The 17,911-nt window shown below is 39.9% G+C and overlaps 1 long non-coding RNA gene across 1 annotated transcript in view; it reads left to right on the top strand.

Moving 5' to 3' along the window:
• LOC121076305 overlaps window positions 1–13,095 on the top strand; it is a 51,506-nt gene extending 38,411 nt beyond the window's left edge. The window contains exons 2-3 of the long non-coding RNA XR_005823453.1: window positions 2,365–2,415; window positions 11,962–13,095. This is a non-coding gene — a long non-coding RNA (uncharacterized LOC121076305). The remainder of the gene's footprint in view (window positions 1–2,364; window positions 2,416–11,961) is intronic.
• Window positions 13,096–17,911: the final 4,816 nt, after the last annotated feature.

Raw genomic sequence — 17,911 nt, 5'->3', positions numbered from 1 at the left:
AATCCTTTATGCAATTGGATTTGGGGGAAATCTGCTTGAATGAATAAGAATTTGCAGGACTGAGCTGTCCAAGGAGAAGCAAGACACCATTTATACATAAAAACAATGCTGTGACTAACTGGTAAAGGTTACAAATTCGTCTTCAAATTGTTGTTCCTGTCCTGAGGCTTTGTTATTCACAACCATGATGGAAAACATTAAGAAGTATTCCTTAAGACAAACAAAAACCTGTATGGAGTTTTTGCTTCTCCTCTTTCTTTTTTTTAGACTAAATATATACATGTATATATGCTATTATTCTTCAGACTTCTTATGGCCCTATTTTTAACCCTGTTCATACATTTTGTCACTGAATTGAAAGGAAGTTAGACCATATTCCATGTTGAAATCATAGGATCATTAGGGTTGGAAAAGACCTTCAAGATCATCTGGTCCAACCATCAGAGTCAACAGTGCTGTATATTTATGATTATGGTTGTTATGGCCCAAGTGCAGCACCTGGCATTTAGCCTTGTTGAATGCCATATAACTGGATACAGCCCACTGAGCAAGCCTTTCCGGATCCCGCTATAGAACCTTCCTACCCTCAAGCAAACCACGCTCCCACCTGACTTGGTGTCATCTGCAAACTTACTGAGGATGCATTCAAATTCCACTTTTGAGAGTTGGGACTGATCTTTAATGAGATGTTCTCATGACTGAAGAGCAAAGCTTATGCATGCAAGGATTATGGTCCACACAAAGTGATGTATGAGTTTTGAAAACCCATTACCCATGTACATTCCTAGGCACTATGGGTACACTATAGATTACAATTTCTTGGAATGCTTTAATGAAATTTATATTATGGAGTCTGTGTCTCTGAGAGGAAAAAAAAAAAAAAGTATTATGGGCCTCTTTTCTCATTAAAAACAGTCAAGATGATTTAATTATGTTCAAAGTTCCACATAGGACAAGGAACCACATAGGACAGTGAAGATATTAAAGTGATGCATGGCCTGTTTCCCTAACTTTGGAGTAAAAGGGATAGACTTTAAAATTCAAACAGGCAAAAATGTTCCCAGTTCTTTTAAATCTAGGTTTATTCCATAGATTCTGATAGGTGAGTTTTGGATTGGCATTGGAGTAATTGAAAGCAGAGTATGGAATATAGGTGCATGGAAACAAAAAGGGATATGAAAGATGATTCTTAAGTATCTTTTAATAGGATTCTAATGGAAGGGACTTTGGCTGAACCTTGGAAATGTCATAAGCAAATTCTGTCACAGGAGTACTGCTCTATGAATATGGCAAAGACTTTGATTCTGGCAGTTGTAAATCACTTCTATAGTCCTTCAGCTCCCATTTGTGTGACTAGTCTTTATTTACAAAGCATATGGAATTTTTCATCAGTCTGGATTGCTCAAACAGGGGTACATCAGGCACTAGATCTGCATTTGTAGATTTGTGAGAGAATCCTTACAGCTGTAAGAATCAACTGCAATCTGCTTCTTTCTGTGATAACACAGATTAAGTATTGAAAGGAAGCAGTGTTTTAGTTCGGTATCAAAAACTGAAGAGGCTTCATTTTCAGTATGGTGAATTGCAATATTAATTCAATTATGAGAACACTGTGAACAGCTATTGACATTTTTTCCCTCTCTCTCTATTAAATATGCTTGAATGGTAAGCCAGATTCTGCTCTCAGACCAGATTTATACCTGAATAACTCCACTGACATCCACAAAATTGCTCCTAATTTGAATCAGAGCCAACAAGATCAAATAAAGATTAAAAGCTCTCTTACTAGCAGTTTTATCCTGTATTTGGTGAGATTATTATTTTATTATGTCCCTATTATAGCAAACTCATTACCTATTTTATTTTTTGTTGTGTGTTCTACGGAACTATGGCTGCCTTTGGTTCTCTCTGAGTAACACCACCACTATTCAAATCCATGTACAAGCTTGTTTCTGAAAGCAAATTTGGCAGATAAAGAATTGCCATCAGAGGTCAGAGCATATGGTCAAATAGAGATTCGTTATTCTGCAACGTAAACATGGCAAGGGATTACTTCACGTCCTGCATTTGTATGGTATCTAGTATACTAGATCTGTGTCTGTAAATGGGGGTCCTAAAATTTATCATGTTCTCCAAAATTACTGCTAATTGTCTAAGGAAAAATGACTTGAATCAAAAAGCCACACATTTTCTAGGTAGCAGCAGGCCTCTGGAAATGTCAGAACATGCTGCATTTTGAATCAGGACAAAAGCCAGGTTTCCCATGAAACTCATTTTGAAAGAAATTAGTGTCATGTCAGTGTCATGAAAAATGTTTCTCAATTTTCCAGCAAAAATAGTCACCAGTCTTTATTTTCCCCACAGAAATTTTTGTGGAAATGTGTGCAGTCCTGGGGGAGAGCAAGTTCATCAAGGGTAGGTTTTCCTAATAAAAACTTTTCTGGTGGTTCAAAAGCTGAGGAGTGAACTTTCGAATTATTTAGGTACAGAACAGCCTAAAGAAGGATGTTGAGGTATTCATGGAGATAACTTATAATCAAGGGGCTGAAATTAGATAATATTGTTTATTTTGCAGTGAATGACTGCAAATTTCCATGAGTTTAAAAGGTCTGCTTATATTTCATTACTTCAATCTCAAAGACTCATGAGTTCTTGTAATGCCATTAATCCGTTTTCTGCTTTGATTAAATGAATAATTACTTTTTAAGGTTCATTGAGGAAAATATGTTTTCTTTTCAGAGTTCAATGCATTACACTTTTTTTTTTTCAGACCAGGCGTCTCCTTTAATCACATTTTAGAATCAACTATATTTAAACCAGACTATCCATGTTAACATTATGCCAATAGATATGTAAAAAAGTCCACCTGATTATCACAGTAAGGTATTGCAGGCTACATAATATCTTTCAGTTTTCTAGGCAGCATAAAAAGTGGAGCAAAAATATCCATGAGTAAACAAAGCTCCCCACTTACGAATGTTATTGGAAAAGAAAGAGCAGAAAGTTGTACTTTGATGCATTTGGGGAACTATGTGCAATCGCGCCTGGGAACTATTTGAGAAGGAAACAGCAGGGAGAGAAAAGCAAAAACAATTGAACTTCTCTGAGGGGAGGGAAGCAGCTCTTCAGCTGCCTGAGGAACCCAGGTAGCAATAAGTGATAGACTGGGCAAAGTCTTGGGTAGAATGTGTGAAGGCTATTGGTTATACAGATGTTGGGACGTGACAGTAGGGAAGAGGGGGAGGGTGGAATGAAATTATGAGAATAGATGCACTTTTTTTTCTTTTTAATCAGATGACAATAGAGAAATTTTACCGTTTTCACTAAAATACGGACCTCTACTGTGCTGGGTATAATGTGCATGTATTAACTTACTTGAATCTTTCAAAATTGCAGTGCAGCTTTGTTTGGCATCTCTGTAACAGTCAAAAATTATTTTGAATTTTTCTAGTCCTAGTATGTTAGTGCTTTGCTGAATAGAATAATCCTAAGAGATATCACTGAAATAAACCAAGTACTTTGATTTAATGCTAGAGTTCAAAATCATCTAGTTTCAGGCTCTACTTCTAGACAGCATTGCTGTCCGTTCAAGTGAAGCAATATGATTTAGAGATGATACTGGCACCTTCCCAGTACATCATCTGATTTAGAACAGGTCCTTGAGGTTACAGTGCTATTGATGCATCATTTTCACCAATATCTAATCTAATGGAAAGACCCATCCTAACGTATTTTTATGGTAGCTGCAGCTGGTGCATGCTTTATCCTCGATAAAGACTGATGGGTCTACAGGACTATTCTAAATTAAAATTCACTTGTACACCATGAGAAAAGAAACAAAAACCCATGTAAAATAAGATTTAAAAAAAAAAAAAAGAAAGAAAACAAACACCAGTGTCTGTACTCAGCAACAAAAGTGTATGTTGACATTAAAGCCATGACACGTGGCATCAATTTTACATTGGTATAGAGAGGTCCGTATCGAGTCCCAGTATATAACTGTGACATTAATTTATGCGAGTTAAGATTGGGTCTTCCCTAAAATTGTCACTGAACCAAACTGAATAAGGAAGAGCCTGGGGAGATATTTATTTGATACAATGTCAAAGTCTAAATTGATTACCATTGACTGTGATACCAATAGCAGAGACAAACAACCCACCACCCATCCCGGAGGCAAAAGCATTCTGATCTGTTCTCTGCAATAAGGAGAGATCGGGCTTTGCACATAGTTAACTTGATGATGTTTTGATTGTCTAAAGGAAATAGCTTGTTTTGGAAACAGCCTCCAAGAGGCTATTAGCATTTTTAATTACATAGATTCTGCTTAATGCCACCCTATTTCCACTTCCCATTCTTCTCATCCTTTTTATTCCCTTGTGTGGAAATTGCATCTCCTTCCGCTCAGATGCCTTGTTTGTGCATTGTTAACTTTCCTACTATTACACAGAATTAGTCTATGTCATTGCTTTAAATGTCTTTTAGTTTCTGCAAGGTTTTGTTATACAAATACACTTCTGTGCTGTGCTTTCATGAAAATGATCTCAAAACTCAGCCATGTACATAGAGATGTGCTTATTTTACTTCACCAATGTCATCTGCTGCCCAACTAATGCATGTTCTCTGAAGAATGAAAATAAAACTCCCGGTTCACTTGTTTTCTAAACTTTAGGGTATGCTGTTTGTCATGCTTCTCCACTTTCTAAATCTGTTGGTGTAGACCTCTATTAATGTCCTGTCATTGTGATACCTCATTAGAATTCATTTTTTCAAGCATTGCAATGATGTTGGAAACCAGACAACAAGGAAAAGTCATTCAGCCGATTTGGTTGACAAAACTACATTATTGGTGTTGCTGACAACTTACTGTATCAACCTAAGAAAAAGGGCAAAAGATTAGGAAACAAATGGTATGTTATGTGCTTTTCAGATCGCAGATTCCTGCTGCCTTTTTACAGGCACGTGTCTTTGGCCCAGCTCTCAATCAAAAACACAGGTAATTTACTACTATGATCATGGTAACACTTGTTACTGGCGTTATTTCCTCAGTATACACCACTAATAAGAAAAGGACTGAATTAGATCTTCTCAGAGCTAAAGCAGAACTAGGAGACAGATCTAGTCTTGTTCCCACAAGCTTTGTGTTTGATCCCATGTCATGGTGGGTTAGTTGCTGTGCATCTGAAAGAAGCACGTGCTTCCTGGGGAATATGTAGAGCTCTGTCTTCTCCTCAGCTTTGAGACCATTTTCAGTTTGGATCATAAGAGAAACCACATTCCCAAAATACCAGTGAAGTAGATAATTAGCTCTGAATAATATGGGGAGATTAAGTAATAATAATAATAAAATGCAGTGTTGTTATCCTGTCTCTCCTAAGATAAATCTTTAGTTGCATTAGCCAGTTATTGGAAACTAAAATATCTGGTGGTTTTGCCAGTGTTTAAACTGCCAGCTACTGAGGAAGGGCGTTCTAGGGAAGGTTGCTAATAAACTAACTGAAAGCAGATCCAAGTGGTTAGATATCAAGAGACAGACAGCACGTGTGACTAGTGATGTTGAGACAGTACTGGGACACAGGGTCTCAGAAGTCTCCAAGGATTTAGAAACTGTTGAAATCCTTGGGAACTAGCTGTCTGAATAACCAAAATCTTGATCCTGTGATAGATGAGTTCTATAAGTATTTTGGGGCGTTGTTTTTCTCAGGATAAAGTTTTTCTTTTTGTGGGAAGATCCTGTTTTCCAACTTTTCTACAATAGTGTGTGTACTTCTCTTCCTTTCAATTCAACAAGAGAAGCTGTGAGAGGTATCAGGCTGGGTAAGCAGGCAGATGCGATTTAAACTGCCTTTTCTGTGAGCAACCCTGTCAGACTTCCCTTGCCAGCCGTTCCACAGAAGTACACCCCAGTGGCACTGTGAGCTTGTCTGTTAATAATAGTCAGAGGAGAAGCCTTTGTTAGTGCCATAACTGGAAACAGATGTTAGCTGCAGACAGATACCAAAGAAAATGAGCAAGAATTGTTCTGCAGTTTGAAGGCTTAGTTTGCTATAGGCATTCATCTGTGCATTGGTGGTGATCACTGATTCTAGTCCAATGTTTTACTTGATTCCTGATAATGCAAGGAGAATACATCAGTGTCTGAAAATGCTTCCAACCAGTCTTCCAGATGTGGAAATAAATTATAGTTAAAATGGCCTGGCTGGATACTGCACAAAGCACCTCAAACCATCCTACATTTTGTAAGGACTTTGCTCATCCTGAATTTGGCAATGGAGGCAATATGAGTAAGAAAAATAAAGGGAGCAATTCCATAAAATGTTGGGGATCATGGAATTAGATAGCTGTAGTCGCATCTAAACAGAGAACACATAAATGAGTGTCAGCCTTCAGGAGTCTATTGTTTACGGTGCGTGCCTTATGTTTAAAAGGTTCATTTAGATGCAGCAATAGGCCTGTTTTCGGGGTCTGTCTCAAGATGGCAGAGTAAGAGTAATTACTCACTTCAGGAAAACAAATGCTATGCAAGAATATTTCTGGAAACAAAGGACAAGAATAATAGAAACAGCAGTTCTCCAGGATAAAAACAAACTTGTTCATCTGTATCTAATAAGATTGGTTTAAAATGATACTGTTTCAAATTACAAAGAACTCAAGTGAATATGTGCATACATCTGTTTTCTTTAAGGGGAAATTTGTGATTTAAAATATTCAAAATGCATTCCAAATCTGGATCCCAGGAGTCAGAGGCACAATACACAAAACATTAGGAAATAGTAATGGGCAAAACTTGGAAGGCATTCAGTGCAGTTTCAGTTCAGATAAGCCTGCAAAAGTCTGGAGGATTGCAGTTGGTGCTGTTAAAAAGTTTGCATCTGTGAAAGGCCTGATTCAGCAAAACCCTGTGTTCAGCAAAGTGCTTCAAGTTAAGCACAGTTTTTAATTATTTTGCTGAAAAGGAATAGGCTTCATCAGGTGTTGAAGAGTTTTTCTCCATGTTACTCTGCAATGCAGTCTGAAATAGCTGTTTCCCCTTCATGTATCAGGACAGAAATGCGATTGAATAAAGTACATGGATTTTGTTCATTTTATTTTGAGGAAAAACATGTGTTTAGGGTTGAATTTTGAACGTAACGTGTGCAATGATGGTGCTCTGCAGTTTGGTAAGGGACCCATCAAATATCATTTGGTTGGAGGATCTGGGCCAATGTCTTCTTGGTTGGCTATGGGTCTTATTTGTATTGAAGTGTGTCATCCATATCCTCTCAAATATATGTCATGTGATGCAGTTTTATTCTAATAAATCAGGGTGCGACAGAGGTACACTATAATGAACTGGGCTTGTGTGAGTTTCCTTTTTTTGTTGTTATCGTCAGTCTTTTAAAGGAATCTGGTGGTAACAGTAGTTCAAATATATTTGACAGGGTGACAAAATTGTGCCCCTAGATATCCTGCATTTCAAAACTCAGAAATAAAGTTGTCAGTCAAATCATTGGGATATATTTTTGTCTGTAACAGAGATTTGAATTTTCCATCTCTCTTATGCATATAATATTGGGTAGCTTTATTTAACCTTGAGACTTTGCCTTACTCTTTCAGATCTTGCTCTTTTTTTTTCTCCTTCTGATTAATGTTTTCAAAAATAAGCCATGCAACATTTGTGTCGCAACAATTATGTCTTCGCACTTGTCATCTCAGTGTAAAAATGTTGCTGCATCTAGGTGAAATTCAGCTCAATAAGCAAGTAATTTCTAAAACCTTCAAAGTGACTTAGTTCCGGGCTTAGAGAGCACAGAATATTTTCAGCATTTGTGCTGGCATAGTTTATAAACAACTGTATTAATAGTCATGAGGTATGTCTCTCTTGAGCAGTCAATGCATTTTTGTCATAAAATAAATTTCTATTCATTATCCTTCTTTTAATCCTTAATCTTTTAATCAGATTGTTTCTTGAGTATTATTTCATATGTTTTCTTTCTGAGACTAAAGAATAACTGTTAATGTAGTGATTTATTGAAGTTTTTAAACATTTAAGCTATTCCTTGTGAGCTTAAAAAGTACCATTTTAATGCAAGTGCATCATTACAAGAAAAATACTTCATGGTGCTGTGAAATACTTTACACTCATGGAGCAGTGTCTGGTTAATTACTAAAGAATAATCTCTATCTGATAGATATGTCTTCCCCAGTTCATCCTAAAATAAGTCTCCAGATAATCTCTGAAACAGCCCCCTTAAACACACTAAGGTTTCTACGGTTATTAATAGTAATTGTGTTGCACAACCAGGGGAATCTTATTTAGCACGGTGGGGGAAGCAATGACATTATTAGTTGATTAGTGTGAACGATCTTTGACAATATGTAGTACCAGCTATGGTTTCAACCAGTGACACCTCATTATTCTGACTGCAGTTTGATTTGCAATGTTAAGAAGCAACAGGAAAAAGCAATCACCCAAATCTACCTTTGTCAGCTGAGAACAATGGGAGGGAGCACGTGTGTTTCACTGTATTCCAGAGATTTCCTTCCCATAAGAAAACAAAACCTGCTAGCTGACAAATGACTGACGCTGTTTAGTAATTAGTACATGTGCTGTGAAGTTTCTAACACACCTTAGTGTGTGTGCTTTGTTGTGTTGGAAATTGATAACAAGATTAGAAAGCACATATTATTGCATATGTTGTATTCTCCTGAGGTATACATTATTTAAAGCAAAGGTGCCAGATCTCAAGATGTTACAAATCAATCATTCTCTAATATGGATTTAGCATTAAGTTAAAGCCAAAACCCTCTGGGCCAGGCTCAGCACTCCACATGGGAACGTGCGTGGCAGAAACTCGCCCACACTAGCCTTGCCCTGTGCTGACTGGCAGCTGACTTTCTCCCTGTGACTTGGGGAGCAGCAGTGACAGTAAGGGTAGGACTCCGCAGGGCACCAAGCAAAGGGAGGGTGTTTTCATTTGCTGGTGTTCTGATGAGTACAGTTTCAGGAGTAATTCATGGGTTGTCAGCACGGTTATTAGCACATGATAACACATCTATGTGTGTCCTCTGTGGAGGGCAACTTGCAGAAGGAGCAGACCCAAGCAGTCGGTATGCGCACGAGATGGAGGTCCCCCTGGCAAGGTCCTGCAAACACCCACCTGTGCAGCTGGGCTGCGTTACTGTGGCTGTTTGGGCTGAGCCTTTCATCCTGTGACATCCATGTGTTTGATGTAGGCAAGCGGTGTGACACTCATGTATTTCACTACAACTTTTCAAACAGAAATATAACAGTTTATTTTGGATGCTTGAATGTGTACTTACATGTAAGCCCATGGGGCAGGCAGATCGGTGGTTTTGTTGGTTCATTATAGGCAAAGCTTCTCACATTAGCATTCCCCTTAGAAGTCCTCTGGGCTGTAGGCGATGCAAACTGACCTGTTCAGAGCTCTCTGCTCTGAAAGCTGTTCTGAGCTTTTATTTTAACCCAGGATGATGTTTTTGCAAAATGAAAATTCTCAAAAGTCATGCTAATTTTAAGACTAATTTAGTGATTAATAAATGTCTCCAATGCTTGTCTTTCCCTCTTCAAAGAGCACTGATTGAAATACTGTTTAATACTTGTTTAATGTTTTTGCCATCATTTAAATAAGTAATTAGAGCACATGGTACAATCAGTAGCCAAAAAATTGACTCTTTATTAGTAATCTTGGGGGAGAAGGGGAATGAGGACAAGGTGCTTGTATTACTGTCTGTTCTAATTTGGACTTAGGAAAATTAACATCTGTTCAACCTTTACTTATTGGCAGGAGCTAAAGCTAAGCTGGGAAACAGATTGGTAGCTTAGTATAAGAAGAGATACAGAATCTTTATCTTCCACCAGAAGACCATTAAAAGAAATAACAATGATAAAATGTGCCTCAACTTTGAAAATTATTTACTGGGGTGAAGTCCACTTTGTTGTTGAGCTCCATTAAATTAAACAGAATCTCTCTCTCCTGAGCTGCCAAAACAATCAACAGCATTGTTTGGGCACATCTCCAGATCAGGTAGACCAGGGGCCCTGATGGTACGTCAGGTGCATCCTGGCTTCGTGGGACCACCTGTAGGTTGGGGCTGTGCCTTCAGCACCGCTGCAGAAGATTCTCACCCTGGAACAGGGCTGTCAGTAGCGATAGCTACAAATACAATGGTTGGACAATCAACTGAGAAAATTAGTCATTCTTTCACTGAATTCTGTTTGATTAGAAGGTACTCGGATTAGTGAGTTATTCATATGTATGTAGGATGCTTTAACTGTCATCCTGGTTCGGCTAGTCTTAGCTAACACTGTAAAACGTTTATTAATTTGACTTCCATTGCATTAATAATATAAGTTGCACAAGGGGGCCATCTTTAGAATTGGAAGGCAAATGGGAAGAACTGTTTTGGTTAGTCTACTTCATGTGATGCAGAAGACCATTAAAGCTGTTGCAAGCAGCTTCCTGCCAAGAGGCCTGAGTTGTGTGCTAAGAGGCCGGGGTTCTCTGAAAGCAGCAGTGCTGTCACCGGTGACGACAAGCCAGACAGAATCCTGGCTGAAGACTGATGGTTTTGTATGTCTATTGTTGATAGAGAACTGTGATGAGTAGAGGAGAAGTCTAAAGGAGGAAGGAGTCTAATATATCCTGGTGGTCAATGTCTTATTCTAGAAGATGGTCTCTTTTTTTTTTTTTTTTTCCCCTCACCTGTGACCTGTTTCTCCTTCGCAGAATGGTTTGGTGATCTTTCTGTCAATGGGGGTAATGGGTGACTGCATCACCATATATTAATAAAGTGGTTCAAGTTCTGACAAATTTTGTATGATGATCCAAATCTCATAATTGTGTCATTTTGTATTTTGGGGTTATTTCTATATAGCATTTCAGACTAGCTGACAGTGACGTTATCAAATTTCTCTTGCTTCCTATGTTTATGATTATAAATTCTGTTTCAGTAGAAGACATCCCGCTGTACATTTCTACAGGATTGGTAGAGTACCTTGGCCTCCAGCTTCATACTGCATAACAACGCCTGAGGAGTGCAGTAATCACTCATTTACCGCTGCCTGTTGTAGCTTATTGCTTAAATACGGTGTGTGGGTTTAGAAGAATGCAGAAAACAAAACCAGAGTATGGCTGGGTCTGAACACATAATGCAGTTTACTAGTTGAAATTGATTCAATGCACTCAGATGATGGCACTTGAAAGGCAGATGAAAGAGGCTTGCATCAATTTGACAGGAGGAAAGCAAATGATGGTGGCAGTTCTGAACTCGTGCTCTCCTGTAGGTGAGCAGACATGCAATGAGATTTGTGTAACTCTGGAGGTTAAGTGCAAGTCTTGTAACAGTCTTAGTTCTTTTTATTGCAGTTGAAAAATAGAAGTATAGGTTTGTTTTCTTTTCTTTCTTTAAATGGCATTGAATTCATTTGGGGTCATGCATTCCATTTTGAAAACTGTTTTTTCTTTGCCTGTAAGCTTTGCTAACATTTTTGGATTTTTACAGTATTGTGGACTTTAGGGACCCTGGGATGTTGCAAATACATGCTACTTGTGCTGAAAGATGAGAGTGTTGCTCAGAAAGGGTTTTCTTTGGCAGCTCAGGCCCATAGAGTGATTTGAAGTGATTAGGCCACTTGCAATTAGGGACTGACACCTGGAGTGGTGTGGTACCTGTGTTTAAAAAATAAAAATGAAAAACAGCTTTCAGCCAAATTTTGATTGAACCTGAGTTCATTTATTGGTTTGGGTGAGCCAAAGTATGTCAGTCTTTGGTTTGGGTTGGAAATATGCCAAACTTAAGGTTTTACAGTGCGGTAACTCTGGCGCTCAGAAAAATACACATTGAGCTGTACTTCCCATTGTGAGGCCATGCTGATCCCTGTGAAAAGCTGTGTTTTGCTAAAGGAAGAGCATGACTTGCCATAATTCCACGTTTTCCCCTGCCTGTTTCCGTGGCCAGAGCATTCAGGCCTGTTGGGAGCTTTGCTGTCTGTGCCTCAGCAACTGCCCCGTGTCAGCAGCCAGCCTGCAAGGAAGGGGCCGCATCAACCCTGGCCAAGTTGGAGCAGCCTCTGAAGTACTTCCAGCACTTCTGTAACTCACTGCACTGCTGGAGGAACTGAATGGCTCGGACCTCCCTCCTGTTCATCCACGTGGAGCCCCCAGTCAGCAGCCACTGAACTATGCCCTCAGCAGACTGAGAAGGACGTGGGATGGGCGGAGGTTGGTGCTGGCTTTGAGCGTGGCTTTGAGCAAACTTCAGGAAAGGTCAATTTTTGCAGTTTCGATGCATTTTTTTCAGACTGTTTATTCTGTGCACATTTTACTTAGTGATAAAAGAACAGAAGTCTGGACATGTAATTGCATTTTTTGTTGGGCCTATGTTCCCAGGAACCTGGAAATCAAAGCAACGTGGGTATGGCAGTGCAGAGCATGAGAACCACCAAACATGCCCTGGAACAGAGAAATGCCCCTTTATTGTTACGTGTATTATTGGTGTGTGTGTGTATTTTTTTTTTTAACCAAACTGTTCTTTTTGTTCAGCTATATACTACTTAATCAAATCAAGGGCAAGGGGTCAAGCATTGATCCCACATTACCGATCATGACATCTGCTTATGTTTCCTGAGAATTCAATCCTGAGCCCACTTGCTATTAGCATGCTTGAGAGGATCCGAAAAAAGCTTTGGCGCGTTCACATTTGGAAAGAATAATAAAATGTCCTACTGTTAGGAAAGCCCACGCTGTAGACCAGAAGTCAGAGAATGCTACATTTGTTATTCTGTACGTATAATAAATAGCTGGTTAGGTATGTTACAGCTGAAATATGAAATGTTAGTTTTTAGTAATGACACAGACAGTGCAGGAGGAGGTCTGAAGGCTGGCTGTGCGTCCTGAGAGGCTGGCTGCAGGCGCTGCTTTTGGAACAAGCATGATCCAATTGAGGGATGTGCATGGGCAGCAGGATTTGTGATTTGGGGGAAAATGCAGATTTAAGCCTTGACATAAAGAAAAGGAAGAACATAAAAAGAGCTTTAAAAAGGAAATAAAGGATGTAATTCACAGTCCATTGAAATCAATGGGAATTATCTCATCTCAGTGGGCGCTGGATTATGCTTCAAAAGGGTTGAAGCAACATAGTGCCATTCAAGCAAATTTCCATTAGTACCAGAGCATGGGAGCTGAGGTGTTCAAAATGAGAGTGCTTTGGAGTGAGCCAAGGCACAGCCCCAGCCCCATGGTCTCAGTCTGAGTCTCCTTCACTGCATCGCGGCTTGTGCAGGGCTCAGAACAGACCATGCCAGTTCTGACAGGACCCAGGACAGCCAGAGCACAGAGGTGGTGCTACCCGACTGTTTCTTGGAAGTGAGAATGTCCAAAAGGGTTCTCAGCATTTAAAACTACATTTTATTAGAACACCAAAGTGATACATGGCAACAGGCGAATTCTTCAACAGAGAAAACTCAGATGTGCTCAATGAGAAAGATTCAATAAAAGGCTTGTGGGCAAATAAAATTTACCCTTAGTCTGCCTTGTCCTTGCTTAGGACGAAAGGATAACCCAATTCCTCCAGCTCTGTTTTTCAGTCTTATCAGCTTTCATTTTGTTTCTGGGTTGCAAGAGTTCCCCCATCTCCTTGGCTAGATGTTTGCAGAACTTTTGATCCCTAGGGAAGTTGTGCTCTTGCAATTACTTTTCGGGGCACTTTTGGGGTGGTGTCCTGCAGTAGCCTTTGCATTTCTCGGGAGTGTTTGTAGTCTGTCTCTTATGTTCCAGGTTTCTTGCATACTGATTTTCCTTGTACAGCCTAGCTTGGCCTCTATTCCAGAAGGATCTCCAAAGGAAGGTATTCTTAATTGCACTTCAGTGAGTTTTACTGTCATCCCTTCCTCCAGATAGTTCCTCCTGACACAGACTGTAACAGGAAGCAAAATGTAATTTTTTTCTCTCCCCTGCACACCAGCCACAATCTTTTTGTAGAATATGCTTTGTACAGTCTCCATCTGTAGCCTGTGAAGAAACAAATTGTAAGTCTCAGACTAGGCTTTGCAGTAGGTATATGTGTGAAGCATAATTAAGGTGACAGATACTACGTGTCAGTAATGGCAGTGGAAAAGTAGACTACTGGGTGATACGCTCCTAGACATGACAGACCCTACTGGCATAGGTGTGCGTGTATAGCTGTTCATTAGCAGAGCACAGTGATTTGGTTTTCCTGTGTTACAAATTACCTTCATATTACGATGGGAAGCATAGAGCCATTCCCAGTTTAGGGTTAATTCCCCTTGGTTTTGTTTCTGTACTGCCGGTGCTAATAGATTCCACACACAGCTGTGTCATTACCAGGGTGTCATTCCTATGGAAGTGTCTTACCACAGGTGATAGATGCTGTTGATCCTGATGTCTTTCTAATGTTGAAGCTAAGGAAATGGAATATCTATGAGAAATGAACTGTGGTGAAATTTCATTTGTTACAAGGTAGATTGTTTCCTCTTCTGTTCTGGGTAACTTTATGACTGTTGCCACATTTCTTTTGTGGATACTGTATGTACAAGCATACCCTTTAGCACTGATACTGACCAGGAGATTATTGCTGAGAACGATAAGAAATTACAGTTTCTCATAGGTCTGTTAAGCATTGTCTATGCCAGACCTGTCTGCAAAAAGTCTGCTGTCGACAAATACCATCTTAAGGTAAGGTAGGTACCAGTGCCCGTAGAGTTAGGAGAGCAGTCTTAGATTTACTTCTCGCTGTTTTCATTTCAAAGTGGTGCTTCTGCAATTGGCGCTGAGATAGCAGAAGCACAATTGCTTGCTGATGTCAGGACAATATTCTTAGAAGAGCCGCTATGGTGAGAGAGCAGTCTGAGGAACGATAACGTCAATGCGTTCATTAGATCAGAGAGCAGGCCAGGTCATGGCTTAATATACTAATCCTAATTAAGATCAATGCCATTTTTTGATGAGTTACAAAGCTGTCTGCCTTTGACTTTTGACATCATATAGGGTATGTGTGGCACATAGCTATAGCATTAGGCATAATGTACTTATATAGCTGGTGCTGAGGGTGCAGCCCTTGGCTTGTGTGAACTTGCAGATTTTCTCTGGATCAAATAAAAACAAAAAGGCAATGATCTTTTGTGGATGTGGGGAGGGAGAAATGAATCTCACTAGGCTGCGCAGCTTTTGAAGAGAAAGGAGATAATGAACTTGAGCTGAAATAAATGATTTTTACAGCTTTAGGAAGAGAGAAAGGGAGAAGATTTTCAAGTATGCAGAGGGAGTGTGCAAAGTCTGAGCTGCCAGCAGTCAGTGCTCTGACAGCTAATATGGCTAAATGAGATCAGCCCACCCCTCAGAGCATCAGAAAGGGTTCAGAGATTGCGTAAGATAAAATGACTGGTAAAGAAATGAAGTACAGGAGCTTTCCTCTTTTGAAGTACAGTAGGCACACAAATCCCATCATTTTCTAATAAGATTTTAAGCACGCTTTTCCCTCACCGCTTTGAAACTCATTTGAGCTGCTTATACAGTTCAAAAATGTCCTCTTTTGTTGTCACAGGTGGGACATCCTTCTGATTCACTTTGGTGCATGCAAGTTAGTCAAAAGATTCAGAACAAATGGTTCTTGGTATTTTCAGCAAGTGTTTGGTTTATTGTCTTTACCTGATGCTATATTTCTTTTAAAGGAGAGGTGTTTTTTGTTTGTTTCTTTTATTTATTTTTTTAATGGGTTTTATGTCTGAAAGTCTTAGAATACAATCCACAGGTTCCCCTGTCTTTTATAGTTCAGTGTGCTCATAAGTCTTTCCCTGAAAAATAGGGAGAAATTAATATTGTTTTACAGATGGGTTTAAGCATATGTTAAGCATTCAAGAGGTTTCAGATGAGATCTAATACATTTAAGTACACTTTTATCCATGTCTTTTCGGTCTGCACTGTACAGCACGTTACCCTGTTCTTCCTATGGCCTTGTAGGTGAATTAGCAGCCGTAGGATAAATCCACGTGAAAAGGGGAAATGATTAGATCCTGTGCAAATTACATGATTTGTGTTTCAGCAAGTTTCACAAATTGCCTCTTACACTGAGGCTTTCAGCTGTGAGTATTTATGTATCTTTAGCCCTTGAAAATGTTTTGGTTACTGCTCATATTTCCCTGTAAGTGGCAAAATCAGTACAGTACTTTCACAGTCTGTGTAGCCTCCTTTTTGGAGGATGTATCCTTGCCCTATAGTTCTTCTCTGCTTGCCAGGCCTAGACAAGATGGTTTTGCTGAAAAGCTGTCACTACAAATTGTCATTGACTTCGGCAGAGGCAGGGTTTTTTTCCCCCTTTGTCATTTCCATAATGGGATTACAAAGATTTAAAGAGTTACACTGTTCTACGAGACCCAATAGCTGGACTAGTGTCAGATCCCTCCACAGGTATGCTGCGAGCCTTGTCACAGCTTTAATAATTGTCATAGTGCTTTAGATTAGGGCAGAGCACCCTATTCCTGTGAATCCACATAAAAGATCTTGAGGGTGTAATGACTTTCAGCTGATGCCTGCTAGCTGTTCTTACTCAAATTCTTCCAGGAAGGAAAATTTTCAGAGAATTGTGGTGTCAGTCAGTTTTACATAGCTAGAAGGTATCCGTTCAAGAAATTAATGATTAAAATTAGTGATTTGTGTTAATGAGAATTATTAAGCATCCATTTCTTTTAGTTCTTACTTTGGTAAGAAAATGGTGAGCGGTTTGCAGAGCCAACTGGGGGTCCTTCTGCTGCTACTGGACTAGTTTGACCTCACCTAAATGTGGGTGGGTGATGAACAGAAATGTGCAGAGACAGTGTCCAGCGTTTGGCTTGCTGTGCTGCTTCTTTTAGCATTCTTCAGTTCTGCAGTGAAAAGATCCTTGCCTGAAACTCACACACACGAGGAAGAAAAAAAAAAAAAAAAAAAAAAAAAAAAAAAAAAAAAACAACACGTTTAGTCACTAAAACAACTGGGCAGAGGAACTGAAGAGCTGGATGCTTTTCCAAGCTCTTCTGGCTCGCCCAGGTACCCCAGAAGTGATGCTCTAAGTCCGTATTGTGGCCCTGGAGTCACGTCAGCTGAGTTCAGTGCCCGGCCTGTGTCAAGCCTTTCTCCCTCCACCGCAGCATTGCACAGGGTCTGTAGGTCCCCAGGGGGAGTGCGTCTTTGCTTTCAGTAATGCTGCTTAGAAGCAATGAGACTCTTTTCAAGATTATCCTAATCTCTCAGCACTTTGTGCTGTAGCACTCTCTGGTTCTGCACACAGTGCCAAAGTCGTGTGTTTCTGCCACAGCCTCCTTATGGGCCATCACAGAAATCCGCTTGGGTTGACTTAGGGATCCTGAGGATGTTATATATAATTGTGCAACAGAGCTTCTGAGGTAAAAAGCAGACAATGTGTTGCATGTCTGACATATCTGGACTGTCTAGGCCTACTCTGTACCAGAGAAGACCAACTATGTGATAAAGAGGTGTGTTTAGGGCAGAAAACTCACACCTACAGGACACCTGCCTACATACTGGAGAGAATGGCAAGGCACAGTGGCTGGGCTCACTACAGCTGTTATCCTCATCTCACAGAAAAGGACACCATTTCCTGTCTGCCTGGAAGCGATGAAAAGGTCCCCCCTGTCCCTTGGCACACATGAGCACACATGCTCCATTTGAAATTGGGGAACAGCTACCTCAGTAAAGACGAGGCACGTAGGCATTGACAGTTCCATCAGGAACCTTTCAGAAACACCTCGTTATTATCCGCAGTCATTGCCACTTGGTCTGGATGCAGAGCTGCTGAAGGATTCAGAGAAGCTCTGTCAGCATCCTGCTAGTGTTGTCTCAGGATTTCAGTGCTATCAGTTTTGATAAAAAAGCAGTATCTTCTGCATTTGTTT

Source organism: Cygnus olor, chromosome 11, assembly GCF_009769625.2.
Source record: "Cygnus olor isolate bCygOlo1 chromosome 11, bCygOlo1.pri.v2, whole genome shotgun sequence".
Classification (NCBI taxonomy): Eukaryota; Metazoa; Chordata; class Aves; order Anseriformes; family Anatidae; genus Cygnus; species Cygnus olor.
Note: the sequence above shows the minus strand (reverse complement) of the source record. Positions and strands in the feature narration are given on the sequence as shown.